We start from the raw sequence: 14,971 nt of genomic DNA, 5'->3' as shown, positions 1-14,971 counted from the left end.
GGTAACCCCTTTCCACTGCCTTGTACTGCTTTTGTTTTATATATTTATATGGGTATGTTTCCCTTAAGTAGGATGCAAGTTTCTTGAGGAGAGGACCTTGCATCTTTTACCTGTATTCATAGCATCTAGTACTCCTTCCAGGCATGTAGCAGGTGTTTAATAAATGCTTGCATCCAAGCACTTATAGCTTAGCAAGACATACCAAGATAGCATGGTACTACTTATGAAAGACTAGCAACCAAGTGTCACTATACATAGAAATGTGTGAAAGTGTTTATTATAGCATAAGAACAGTTTTAGAATCATCCTGGCCTCCAAGGAAGGAGTGTTTCCATGACCTTTCATTGTAAAAGGGCTGAGTATCAACCCTTGCTGTTCCAGATGCACCACACCGCTCCACCAGATTTTCCTTGCTGAATACAAAAGTGTACTCTATTAATGGACTAGTCACAAACTGTCAGAGGACATACCAAGGATGCCTCAGCACAGCAGCAGTGCTCACGTAATCAGAATCTCCAAGATGGTGCCATTGTCAGTTTTGCTCTTCTATCTCTTGTCCTTACTGTGATCACTATATTACAAAAGAGTTGTCCTTTATCACTTTGTAAACGTGGTCTAGGACTTAATCCACATACAAGTCATTGCTCTTTTCCCTTGTCAGGAACAAAGATTATATAAATTTGCATCACTCAGCCCCCTTGATATGAAAAGAGCAGTGTTGAGACTCCCCGGGACCTTACTCCAATGATTAAAAGGTGGCTTCCTGGCTTGGCTGAGGCAGCTTATTTGTCCAGACTGACAAATCACAATTCATCATCATATTTAGTAGCTCCAACATGACCTATGTGACCATCTTTAAAACCTTCCTGGAAAAGCTTTACAGTTTGGCTCCTTGTTCTAGGATGTAGGCGCTTCTAGCTCACAACAGTACAAGCATACTTGTAACTCTTAGGGTCACTTATGGAGAGACCTCATTCTTGGTTACTTCCTTGTATCATTTGAAAGGAAGAGCTCATGATGACTAACAAGCCTGAACATCATTAGCAAACAAGAATAAGGTGATCCAATTGTCATCACTCTGGTGTTAGGATGATCCTTGACTCAGCATGTTGAGTAACAACTAATTCTAGGGAGGTACTTGCAGTACTTTGAAGAGGAGGGTTGGGAATAACTTGGGCCAATCTTGGAATCCTTATCCTTTGAGTCATTTTCACAGAAAAAATGACCAGGTAGGCTCTGACTGGATTATCACCAGTTATCCATCCAGATTGGCTAACACCTGCAGCAGATTTTCATTCCTGAAAAAAGAACTTTCTTCTGTTTTATCTCTTTATATACTCATCACTGGTAAGCCAAAGTTGGAATATGCATGCATGGATATCAGTGGCTCTTTGATCAACAACTGTGTCACTACATCCCTCCATAACTGTCAGGAGCCTGGCATAAACAACTCCAGCCTAGATAATCTCCGCTTGGGTCATCACTAATAATTTACAGGTGATATGGGCATATAAGCGGGTCTAGGAACACTAGATAATCCTTTTTCCATCAAGTTAGAAAACAAAAATTGCTACCACAGGCTGTTATGTCTTCCTGTCACAACGTAGATGTAATCAGAGAACTTTAGATCCTCTACCAGAGGTGTGGCAGCCTTATCCTCATGGTCAGAGGTCAACTGTGTTACAAGCATCCATCCATCCATCCCTTGGTTCTATTTGGAGAATCAGACAGAAGAGTAGTGATGGGTCATGATTAGGAGATACAGTCTGAGATCAGTCCAAAGGCTTTGGAAATTTTTGATGTATTGCTTATTATATAGCCTGAAACTGTAGAAAGAATTAAAGAAGTCTTTATTGTACTTACAAGGAAAGACTTGATGCCAGAAAGGACTTCATAACTCAATACCTTCTGGGGGAAAGGAAAGAGAACAAGCATTTATTAATCACCTACATGCTAGGAAATTGTCAACAAGTACATATTATCTCATACCTCATAACACATGAGATAGGTATACTTATCTACAACATACCTGAAGAATGATCGTCTTACCACTTTCCAAAGGACATAGTTAAAACTGAAGCAAGAGGACATCTTGACCTCAGCTAATGATATTCTCAGGCTTCTTTGGGCAAAGCTGGTGTCAGAGGGCCATTGCTACTGGATGCCATCCCTCATGATTTCTGTTGGGGCAGGGGGGAGGGATACAAAGAAAGACAAGTTACTTTGAAAAGTGGATGGAAGTAGGTGTCTCTTCCCACTAGAGGACTCATTTTTCACTAATCTGTCTATGCTCCAAAAGACTTCTGAGGGCATTCAAGTAAGCCTCAAGTAGATGCTAGCCCCTTTTCTTTCAGTTTTGGTTCAACCCATACCTGCTAATATCCTGTCCAGGTTCTCACAGCTCCTTAGTTCTTGAGCTGAGCATTACTGACCCAGACAGGGTATGTTTCTGCTTTCTTTGACTTTCTCTATTTCCACTAGGAAGTGGACTAAGAAAGATCTGCTACTTGTTGCTACAAAGTGGTAGGGGTGAGGGCAGGGCATGCTGGTAGAAACTGCTGCAGCAAAACCAAAAAATCAGAGCATGAGCTATCAGGTTGTGTTGTGTCACCTAAGTGAGTCTTGGGGTTGGGTAAAGGAAAGGTGTGCCAGATGAACAGGTTGGGGGTTAGTCTTCTGCTTTTAATTCATCAGGTATTACCTTTTAGGTTTCTTGATGCCTTGGCCTTTGGAGACACTTTCAATTACTTCTTGTGGGGAATTTCAAGAATTTGTAAGAACTAGAAAAAACGTTTAGTCCTTCATCTTGTCATGATGCCTAGGTTTTCTTAAAAAAAAAATTATAGGCCATAGAAATTTAATCTCACACAAGCCTGTCTACTGGAATTTGTTGCTGATTGCAAAATTAACAAATAAATTTAATTTAAAAAGAAGTTTCTTAGGCCAACACTTTCTATTGATACATACCGGAGCTTTGACCTAGTCTTAGAGAATTGTCCTAGATGATACATAGTATGTTACTTGCACAGGGCGATATAGTATGTATCAGAGGCAGGATCTGTACTCATGTCTACCTGCCTGTAAGACTCATCTTCTATCCATTATACCACACTGCCATTCATAGGCAATTAATGATGTCTTTTGGTTCTGTACAGTCTTCTACTTCTCTAGTTATAGCAGGGAATTGTTAGACAAGGTGGTAGACAAACAGATACAAAGAAGCAAACATTTTTAGATCAATCATTAACATTAACAGTTTGATAAGTCTCACATTGAGTACCGTTGGCAAATGTATTGACATACATAGCTGGAAGAAGTGAAACATCCACATTGACATTCACTGTAATTGAAATCCAAAGCCAGTACTGAAATTGTAGCTAAATAGAAGAATGACTTATAGGATCTTCTTGGAGAGAAAAATAAAGGAGTTGAGTTTATCATCATTGGATGCATAATTTAACTTTTCACATTATACACCATGTTATTCTCACAATAAAAATATTCATAGCTTTATTGTTATGGAGAATCAAGTAGAGAAAGTATTATAACTTGATAAGATCCTTCCATCTCAAAGATTTATGCTTACTTCATGGTGGGTACCTAGGAAGATGGGGAGATGTATTGGAAAACATGCAGATAATTTCAAGTGTATTCCTATCATGAAAATTTGCAAAAGAGTTGGAACTTTTAGGAAGAGAAACACAGGCTGTGATGAGAATGGGATAGTACCACACCAAAAAAAAAAAAAAAAAAAAAATCAAATTGACCACATTTTGAGTGTTGTACTGATGCTTTTTGAAATGATTCCCATGTTTATCCCACCATGATATCATTTGGTTATAGAAAGAGATCAGTGTTAGAAAATGCAATCTAACAAATCAAACATTAACACTTAAACCAGCTATTTACCGTAAAAATGTGAAATAGATGAAACATTAATCCAGAGAAGTTAAATGAAAAATGTGATCTTTGTATTGGCAATCAACTTTTTTTTTTTTTAAAATAAGGATAGTGCAGTTGGAACAATGAGTTGAGAGCTGGGGAGGAGAAAGAAAGCAGGTTGTATTGCATTTCAGTGATCTCATCTCAACTTTTGGACAGAGATACCCAAGTCATACTGGCTTCCCCAAAATATTTCTAAAGAGGTAGTCAAGATCCCTGGTGCATCTGCTCTAGTCTACATGGAAGATTTTGGCTTTGAGAAAGTTACTTAACCTGTTTAATTTTCTTTATATCTAAATGATCAATAGCTGCTAAGGTCCTGCCTAGCTCTAAATCTACGATGTCATGACATTCTGTATGGGTAGAGGCAATACCTATATACTGATGAAAACGTGGCTTCCAAGTATTTCACTGCAACTCCTTTAATTTCACGTTTCATTTCCTTCCCATGTTAACTAATTCAGTATATCACATTCTCTATAAAAAAACTTGGGTAGTACCAGTTCCTGCTGAGAATTGTTGATCAACATTCAAAAGCTTCTAGTTGTTTCTCATTTCTAAAAGCCATTAAAATTTGAAGTCTCATTCAGTCATTTGCTGCCACGTGAGGCAGGTAGTGGCAGGAAAACACCTCTTATTTAGAAGGGTTATAAGTAAGGATTACATTTGTTCTTGATACTAAGGTACCAAGAAGAGATGTCAGTGTTTTTCTCCAATAATATGAAATTAGTTTTTTTTGTTAATGTGAAATTAAGCTTTTCTGTTTACTCAAAGACTAAAAATTCTGAGGAAAGGAGACGCAGGATGACCGATATTTCCCATACAGGCAGCAGGTTAATGGGGGCACTGCTTTTGTGGGGAAGGGGGAAAGTCTCCTCTGTCAGCTATGGGCCATAGTAGATAAAGAGCTGACCCTAGAGTTAGAGTTAAAAGCCCACCCTACACACTTAGTAATTATGTGATCCAGGTCAATTCAATTTAAGTGAAGTATCATTTTCATCTGTACAATGGGGATAATAGCACCTACATCTCAGGAACGTGAGGGGGTTAAACTATTTTATAAAACATGTTGCAAAACTTAAAGTGTTATGTAAATGCTAGCTGTTATATTTTTATTTTCACTAAAAAGAACAAGAATTTAAGGATATCCCATCTGACTTCAACGACAATGCTCCCATCAATGAAATTTCTTCGACAACTGATAACCTAACAAGGTAACTAGCAGCTCGATTCTGAATAGACCCAGGTTACAAGAAATGAAGAACCACAGTGTCTGAAAGGTAAACACGGCTCTTCTTGGCAATGATCTGCTGTGTCTTATGTAATACAAGGATACTTGCAGTAAATATTACATAGATTATGCTTTGAGCCATCCCTAGTGTGTCTTCTACAGTTATGTTATTGAGAAGGCAAGTAGAGATAGGTTGAGGAAGATTCTCTATCTGCCTCACATTCCAGTTGCAGTATTTACATGGTAAAATTAGATATCTGAAAGTTTGACACTGAATTAGTCAGACAGGATCAGTGGTATTGAATTCAGCTTGTATCACAGAGCCAATTGTTAAATTTTCAGTGGGAAGGTTCATGCTTCAGAAGTTGGCAAATGCTACAAAAATCAGGGGCTTGATTTACTGCCTGGACTTAAAATTATGGAGAAAATGTTAATAATGCAGATTAAATTTAAGTGTCACATATACCTTTTCTCCCCTCAGGAGTCCATTATAAAAAACATTTACTAGCACACTCTGGCCTTAGAATCCATGTATTTGGATCTTCTTAATTTTGCACATGTGGAAACTGAGGCCACAGAAGGTTAGAAATAGGAGAATAGGGCTCCAATTCTGCCTCAGAACTACTTTCTTACGTTGGATATATCAGCTAACTTCTTTAAGATCTCAGTTCCTTAACGTGTAAAATGGAAATAATATCTATGGCAGCTCTCATAGGGCTACAGTACAGGTCGAATGAGATGTCAGCTGTTCTTACAAAGCTTGGTTGTCTGTTTCTAAGAACTATACATAAGGTCATAAATCTGTCATCTCCCTATGTTATCCTCCCCCCCCCAAGGAAAAGGACAAGGGTCTCATTGGGCAAAGAAAAAGGGAGAAAGAGTTGCACACTGATGAGTGAGAGCTACAATAGAATCTAGTACAGGTTCTGGGGACAACTTTCAACTGTTTTTAGTTTCCCTAACTCATCTGACATTATTTGGGAAGTGGGAAAGGAAGACAACACACTCATATGGGGGTAAAACCCCCAAATAGTCACCTAATTTGTTACATTTGTTGCTTTCACTAAGAGGGGCAGCGCATGTTCTAGACTGGCTGTGTGACCCTGGGAAAATCCCTTTGCCAACACAGATCTCACTTCACCTTCAATTTATAATTTAGAGTTGTAATGAGTTACCCACACTGTACATTGATCTTGACATTGTGGTATCATTATGACCCTCTTTGAGCATCAAGGACAAACAATGAGGAATTAAGACAGGTTCTGTATATTAGGAAAATTACAGATCCAGTCTTAAAGGGGAGGAAAAAACCTATCACCCACTTGTGCAATAGATGTGGTTGTGATCATGTATAAGTTAATTATTTTACCTCTTCTCATTTTCTTAAAATTTTAGCATATCCTCTCTTCAGCAGTGTAATACAGGGCCCATGTGGACTTTAGCTAAGGTGAAAGCTGGAAGGAGGAGAAAAAGGCATTGAGATGTAAAGCCAATTCCTTTCCAGTATCAAGGACTCTATCTCAGGAATCTGAGGCTTAAATAACCCCATTGCATATGAGAAAACCCAGAGGCTCTGTTCCAGAGCAGACTGTCTCTTGACCTTCCTCCTCCCCAACCTACTTAAAGACTTTAAAAAGTTATCTTGAAAGTATAACTGCTTGAACACCATAAAGGTAAGGCCCTTCACTGTAGGAATCTGACAAATCAGGAATAAATGTTTTCAACCCCATTCTAGAATGTAAAAACCCTTAGAACCAAGGCTCAAAAGAGACTGCAGATTCTGGGTCATTTGTCCTTACTTGGAGGTGTGGGGGGTGGGTGGGTTTCAGAACCACTGTAATATTCCAGCCAACATAGAAATCAAAGTTGTGAAGGCTGTAGCTGCCCAAAGAGTATGACCAGTGAATTGACCTGTCTAGGGATATACCCTATAAAAACAAACAAAATACAACCTAATGGCTGAATGACCTGTCTGGCTTAGTATAACATCAACTAGACCGAGTGTAGAGCTATCTTTGCCTATCAGCTGACTGTACTTTGAGGATTCTCCAAGAGAAGAAAAAATTCCCATTTTTTTTTTCCTATTGCAGAGTTGAGTTGCCTTGCTCTCACTACCACAGCACTTACTGTAAAAGCTTCTTCCTACTCTTCTCCCCATGGACCACATTTTTGCATTTCTATTTGAATAAATGCTCTTTCTAAAACTGGCATTCTATTGCCTGATTAAAGGGAAGGAAGCTGATGGGAGCTTCTTAGAAACCATGCAGGATTACCACTAGAACTTGTGGTAGCAGTTGCACCTCTGGGAACTTAACCTTCCAAAGCATATCAAAGAAGTGAACCCAGAAGGGTTGCTATAAGAAGCATAAAAAGAGCCATGAGTTACACAAACACAGCCATATAACCAAGTTACTATATCCTTCAGAGCCTCTGCCTTTGTCTAAGCCATCAATAAATTTCCATACACATCAGTCTTTCACATTGCTAAAATCTGATGACAGATAAGACTTCTAGATGATTGTTTTCTAACCTTTGTACACTTATTCAGTTATTCAGCATCCATACTTTCATTTGGACCTTGCTTGTAGGCTGCGTGTCATCACGAAACTGGCATATAATACTGCTGAACTTCTCTGGGCAACCATATTTCACTATGATCTTCCACACGCCCTCACAAGTGACAAGGAAGGGTTTTAAGTTTGTTTCCTCCTATACTTTTTAGCATATTTTCCACCATGTTGTCAGATGCCTATAATGAAAAAGAAAATGGCATTAAGGTCAGCTATTGCATTGATGGCAAAATATTTAACTTGAAAAGGTTGTAAGTCCAAGTAGAAGGGGAGTTGGTGCATGACTTTGTTTGCAAATGATTATGCACTTAATATACATCCTCTGAGGCTGAGATATACAAGACTAGAGGATGCACTGATTTTCTGCTGTTTGTGCCAGTTTTGGCCTGGCAGTCACCACTGAGAGAACAAAAGTTCTCTACCAGCCAGCACTGCACCATCTGTATATGAAATCATTGGTAAATGGAGAAACTGTGAATGCAGTGGATAGGTTCACTTCCCTTAGTAATATACTTTTCCAAGGCTGTCTGCATAAATGGTGAAATTGACACATGCATTACTGGAGCAAGTCAGCATTTGTGAAGCTCTGAAAGAAAGTATGGGAGAGAAGAGGTAGCATTGGACTGCCTTCCATACTGAAGTTCCACAGAGACAGTGTGCTGACTGCACTGTTGCATGCCTGTGAAACACGGACAGTCTGTCAGTACCACGCCAGAAAACTTAATCACTTACAATTGAATTATCATAGGAAGATCCTGAAGATTACTTATCAAGATAAAGTACCAGACACTGAAGTTTTCTGTGGAGCTGAACTGCCAAGCATTCAGACTGAAGCAGAAAGCACAGCTCTTAAGGCTGGTTAAAACCTGATTACCCAAAGGAGCATTTTATGGAGAACTCACACAAGGCAGACACTCCCACAGTGGTCAGAAGAAGTAGTACAAGGTCACTCTCAAAGTCTCTAAAAAACTTTGGCATTGATTGAGAGATATGGGAGATGCTGGCATAGGACTACCCAACATAGCGTTCCTACTAAGAGGGTACCATCCTCCATAAGCAAAGCAGACTCACAGAAGCAGAAAGCAAACATGAACTATGCAAACTCATCCTCATTCCAAATGTTCTAACGGACTCCTTGTGCCTGATCTGTGGCAGAGCCCTTCCAAATTCATATTAGGTGGATCATCCATAGCCAAACACGTGGTAACCTAACACCAACATCATAAGGTCCTCTGAGGATGAACTCCAGATGGCGAAAGTGAGGCTTGTGACCTTGCACAGCTTCTCTCACTTAAATCTGATTTACTTGCAAATCATGACATCATCTTCCTGATGTCTTCGAGAACCAAGGACAAACAACGCAAGTCAGAAAGAACTTTAATTGACTATAAACCAAATATTGAGAATTAAATACTCACCAGAACAATTATTTGGATAACCTTGTATGTTTGCAAGCCAAAATATAACCTACTTAAATTTAGTTTGGATCAGAAGCGAACCCATGAAGATAACGCTCTTTTCTTGAGGAGAATCCCTATTGAGCAATTTGATCAGATTAGGGACCTTTCCATAAAGGGATGAGTCAGATTTATAGACAGATGATGGAGAAACCCATAGGAGTAACCAACAAGAGCCATGTATCTATGTTATTTACTCATGATGGGCATATAAAGTCAGAGGTACCCAAGTTGTGCTCGTAGCAGATAGCTAGATTTATGCAAAGTTGAAAGTCAACTTGGTCCTTGAATATGACAACACAAGTTCCAATAGGAGCCCAATCTTGGCAGAGACAACATCATCTATGCTATGTCATGTCATGGATCAAAACCAAAGGCTTGTCATAGATCAGCACATGACCTTGCTTCATATAAGGGTCTCACAGAATAGTTAGTATTAAGTGCTACAGAGATAAAGAAGATGAACATGGAGAAGAGACTCTTGGATTTAGCAAAAAGGAAGTCATTAAGGACAGGTTCGCTACAAAACTACCAAGAAGTTCTTAGTTACCTTCAGCACCAGATCCTCTACTTCTAGATCTTTCCAAACTCCAGGACCATTTACTTCCACCCTCCTCAGAGCTTCAGGGTCCTCCCTCCTCCTTCCACTGTCAAGATCTTCTCCATCAATTAAAAATAAAATCAATAAAAATAAAATAAGACAGGAGCCTGTAAGGCTCATGTATGTGAAGACATGTTAGGGATGTTTTGAGTGCTGCTTCTCTGAAGCCAGTGCCATTTTAACAGGAAGAAAAACCTGAATCACAAGAATCAGTCTATGGAATTTTATACATTGATTTGGGTGGGGGAGTAATTTTTTTTGAGGGATAAAGGAGTTTTTCCTCCAATATCCTGGAAAGAAAAAAAAGATTCACTATATAGAAGTAACCACTTACTTGCAAGTTTAGCTAGGTTGGTAATTTTTAGAAGATCATTTCAGTAGGGGTGAAGTCAAAGCTAGATTATAGCAGATCAAAGCACAGGAAGGCATAGATTATGTTTGCTGTCCGATAGCAAAAGGATGGAGAGAGAATAGCCATTTACTTGAGAGGACGTGGAGTCAGTTTTTTTAAGTTTTAAAATTTCTTTGAGAAAGGGAAGCAGCATTGAAGGAGAAGTTACTGTCTTCTAACTCTCCTCACTTTCCCGGGAAGAGTTGCATTCACTTAAATAGTTTGAAAACTGGTTTCTAACCTTGTTACTTAACAGAAATTATGCTCTAAAGTTGCCAACTCTTATTCGGACAGTCTTCCTCCACCCTCCCATTCTCAAGCTTCTTGACTTCAGTGCATTTGCTATCCCTGACCTCCCTTCTCCTGGAGATGGTCTTTCCTCTCTGGATTTTTGGTCACTGCTTTCTTTCTTTTTCTTATTTGGTTTCTCCTGTCTCCTTTTGGAACACTTATGTCCTGCCCCCAATTGTGTGTATATTCCAAGACTCTCCTGGGCCTTCTCCCTATGCTGTCTTGGAAAGAGCTTTCATGGGGTCAGCTAGGATATATGGAGATGGCCCCCAGATCCAATCTAGCCCAAGTCCCACATGATCAACTGCGTATTAAATGTTTCCAATGTGATCATCTATAGCCATTTAACATGACTATAACAGTATTTTTTCCTTTTCCCTCTAATCTTCCTTTTAACTCTCCCACTTCTGCGGAGGGTACTTGCCATCCCTCTCATCAGCAGGGTTCACATTCAAGTCATCTTCAACTCTTTATTTACTCCTTCACTCTTCCTGTCTAACGAGTTGCCTAATCTTTTATTTTACCATGACAAGCATTTTTTGTATATGTCATCTCTTAACTCACACAGCCATCACTAGTGCAGGCCTTCACCTCTTTTCTAGCTTGTTGCAAATAGCCCCTCCTCAATGTTCCCCATCTCTAGATTTTGCCCTCTGTCATCAAACCTCTCCACATCTGTCAAATGATACCCCTAGAAGTCAAACCTTGCTGCCTATCACTGCCTGCTCAAAAAGTTCCAGTGGCTCCCACTTGTCTCTCAGATAACAGACTTTTCTTTCTGGCATTTAAAATCCTTAATAGTTTGGCTCTGGCCTGCCTCCCCAGGCTTATTGTACCCAGTTCTCCATGTATTGTATCTACAAGAAAAACTGGACTATTTGTTCTCTGGATATGACTATGTATCTCCTCTCTGCAACAGGCTATCTATCCCCTCACTTGAGGCAGGCTGGCTCCTTCTTTATTGCTACCTTATATGATCTCTGGTTTCCTTCAGGGAAGGGGAGGCTTATTATTATTCATATTCTACAGCTGAGAAAGATTAAGTAACTTGCCCAGGGTTACACAGCTACCGAGTACGTGAGAGAGGCTTTGCCCTCAGGCTGTCTGGACTCCAAGTCTGTAGCATTCTATCTACTAAATGGCAAGGCATGGGGCTCCGGGTACAGGCTCAATGGATAGAGCCCTTATCCCCATGGAAGAGACCCTGGCTTCTTATTAGAACTCCACGGTCTGGTTACTGAGGTTAAAGGTCAGTAATGGTAGATGCCTTGGTATTAGTCCAACTCATGAAAACAGCTAGAGTTCCAGTGGGGATGGGTGGGGAGGGAGGAAGGGAGAGAAGTTGGAACTCAGTTTTAGAACAAATGTTGAAAATTGTTTTTGCATGCAATTGGGAAATAAGAAATACAGGTAATGGGGTAGAGAAATCTATCTTACCCTAGAAGAGAGAAGATGGGGACAAGGGAAGGGATAGGTGTGATAAAAGGGAAGACAGATTGGGGAAGGGGCAATCAGAATTCATGGTGTCTTGGAGTGGGGAGAGATGAGAAAATTTGGAACTCAAAATCTTGTGGAAATAAATGTTGAAGACTAAAAATAAATTAAAAAGAAAAGAAAAGAAAATAGAGTTCAAAAGGATATTCTCCACCTAAACCAAACCTGTATTACTGGGGTCTCTGCTACTGTGGTTCATATTCGTCTTTGTATTTTTTTTTTTTTTTTAAACACCTACCCATTTACTATGTTTTTGTTCAGTTGAAATGGAATCTCACAGAATTCTTAAAAAGTTAATATCACTGAGGAATTTCTGGGCAGACAGTCAAAAAGCTCTTTAGGGGAAAGAGTATGGTACAAGTCTCTAAACAAATGGAGTTGTTTTTGAGCCAATTGATCGTCTTATCACATCCTGCCTTGCCCCTGGTATTCATCATCCTCATTAGTAACAGCTAGATCTTTAAGGTTCTTAAAGCCCTCTCCATGGGTTTTTTATTTCATCCTCACAACAACCCTGTGAGGGAGGTGCTCATTATCGACTCCATTTTATAGATGAGGAACCCGACGCTAAGAGACATTAAATGACTTTCCCATATCGTAGAGCCAAAGAAGGGCCCGACTCAGGATTTGAACCCTGGTCATTTCAAGTTCAGCATTTTATCACCGTGCTACAGTACTGGAAGTGCAAACTATTTTAGTTTTGGACAAATTTTGGTTTGCTGAGGACAAGTACCTGGTTCCAAGCTGTTGAATGTTTGGTTAGATTTCTTTGGATATTCCCATTTCACAGCTAGAGAGGCAATTAACTTTAGCTAAATTAACTTGATTAAGGCTGGGTAGCAAGAAGAGAGCAGATCAGAAAAGGCTTCAAGGAAGAAAGAGGTAGCCACTGGAATGGTAGAGAAGACAAAGCTTTCAGCAGACTCAGGTGAGGAAGCAATGTGCTCCAGACCTGCAGGCAGGGAAGGAAAACAGGACATGACTTGTTTAGTAGTCTAGGATGCCTGAACTACATGAAGGTAAATAATAGAATAAAGTACATGAATGGAGAGATTGGAACTCGGGTATGTGTATGGTGGGCACAGTGCCAATTTGTATTTTTATCTTATAGGCAGCTACTGAAGGTTTTCAATTAGGCATGGTCAGACCTGTACATTAGGAAGATATAATCTGATACCTGTGTGAAGGAAAGGGAGATTCATTAGCGGCTGTTATAGTGGAAGTATCAAATGTTGAAGACCTTCATGAGAGTGAAGACTATTGTAGAGGTACCATTGATTCAGCTAACATTTATCAGAACTGGCAGTAACCTACTTAGATACTGGTGGTGATGAAGATGAGGGAGAAGGGAAGGGCAACTTAGGTTTCAAAAGTCTGAGTGACTAGAAAGAGGACTCTTGGACCTGCTCAAATTGAGATCTTGTGGGAAACACAGGTAGAGATAGCTCAGTAGTTACTCAGAGATATGTAAGAAGGGATTTGGGAATTACCTGCATCGGGTAATAACTGAAGCTATGGAAACCGATAGGTATAGAAAGGGGAAGAGAAGGCACATCCAGAATTGAGGCTGGGGAGCAAGAGGTAAGGCGACCCAGAAGAGGAATGATCAGATAGGTGAGAGAATCAGGAGCTACTGGGGTTGTAGAAGTTAACAGAAGAAAGATTATCAATGAAAATAAGAGCAGTCAACATTTAAATGCTATAGCAAGAACTGTTGGATTTGACAATCAAGAAGTTACTTACTAGTGGCTTTTGAAATAGATTCAGAAAAATAGCGGGGGAGGGGAGTCAAGCTTTAAGGGCCTGAAGAGTAAGTGGGTCTCCAGAACCTTGGGCTTCAATAACTTTATCTATAAAAGCTAGGGAGTCACACTGCATTTCTAGCATTTGTTTCATCCTGAAAGCCAAGATCCTGTGAAGATGGGAATTGCTGGTTGAGAGAGAGAAGTTGAAGGCAGGAGAAAGAGGAAAAATAGAATGCGTGGGTGGCAGGTTTTTTTTTTTTTTTAAAATAAGAGCTAGGAAGGGCTGAAAGGCAAAGAAGGAACCATGAATAAATTCAGGGGACCAGTCCAGATGCAGGGGACCTCTCCTGTAAAGACTCAGATGAAATGGCAAGAAATAGGCAGGATAAACAGGGAACCTCCTTATTTGTTTCTTATGTAGCAACATGAGACCAACTTAAAAAGCAGCCACCATTTTACAGATCACATTGTAAAAATCTTTACCTGTGAGAACTTGGCAGCGAACAGGAAGATAGCAGTAGAGTCAAGAAAATCCTGCCTCTGATACGTTAGCTGGGGGACTGTTTGCAAGTCATTTAACCTGTCTGCTTCGGTTTCCTCATCTGTAAAATGGAGATTAAAAATAATCTGCCTCTTAGGGCTGTCAAATAAGAGGATATTCCCAAAAGCACCATTATAAACGCTAGACAGCATTGTTACTTTATAGCAGTAAGACGTTCACAATGTAATTAGAAAAATATTAGACATGTGTAAAGTTGAAGTCATACCTGGAGTTCTCTTAGATGAGTACGTCACCTTTTGGTACCATCCGACTTGCAAACGTGGATCTTAAGCCTAAAGCAGGGACTTTTGTATTTTTTGATAATTTTGGGGGATGCTGTTCCCCTCCTGAGGGCCAGAGTACATTTTCCACAAAGCCACTAGAGGGAGAATGAGGACCAGGAGAACGGGAATACATAAAGCTGCAGGTCCGTTGGTCTGCTGGTTAGCCTCCTAGCGTAGCTACTACATCCTTCCCCATTGCCTTGCCTCTAACTCTGTTGAACGAAGACCTTTTATCAAACACTCTAATATGCTCCAAGCGCAGCGCTAAGTGCTGGGGAGACCAAAACAAAGCGTTCCCAGAGCTTCCTGGGTCCCAAGAACGCAGAGAACCCATAAAAAGGAGGTCAAGGCAAGAACGAGGGGGCTCCTGTTCAGCCTTCATACTCTACTGCTAATTGGTTTGCCCTAGGGAGGCAGAGACCTT

At 40.0% G+C, this 14,971-nt stretch overlaps 1 long non-coding RNA gene across 1 annotated transcript; it reads right to left on the bottom strand.

Annotated features, from left to right (window-relative positions):
* Window positions 1-245: 245 nt before the first annotated feature.
* Window positions 246-14,904, bottom strand: LOC140501535 (uncharacterized). Its single transcript, XR_011966222.1, has 5 exons — window positions 14,490-14,904; window positions 7,704-7,922; window positions 2,030-2,180; window positions 1,864-1,908; window positions 246-1,711 (listed from the first exon to the last, which is right to left on the bottom strand). It is a non-coding gene; the product is annotated as an uncharacterized lncRNA (long non-coding RNA).
* Window positions 14,905-14,971: the final 67 nt, after the last annotated feature.

This window comes from Notamacropus eugenii, chromosome 1 (genome assembly GCF_028372415.1).
Source record: "Notamacropus eugenii isolate mMacEug1 chromosome 1, mMacEug1.pri_v2, whole genome shotgun sequence".
NCBI classification, from domain to species: domain Eukaryota; kingdom Metazoa; phylum Chordata; class Mammalia; order Diprotodontia; family Macropodidae; genus Notamacropus; species Notamacropus eugenii.
Note: the sequence above shows the minus strand (reverse complement) of the source record. Positions and strands in the feature narration are given on the sequence as shown.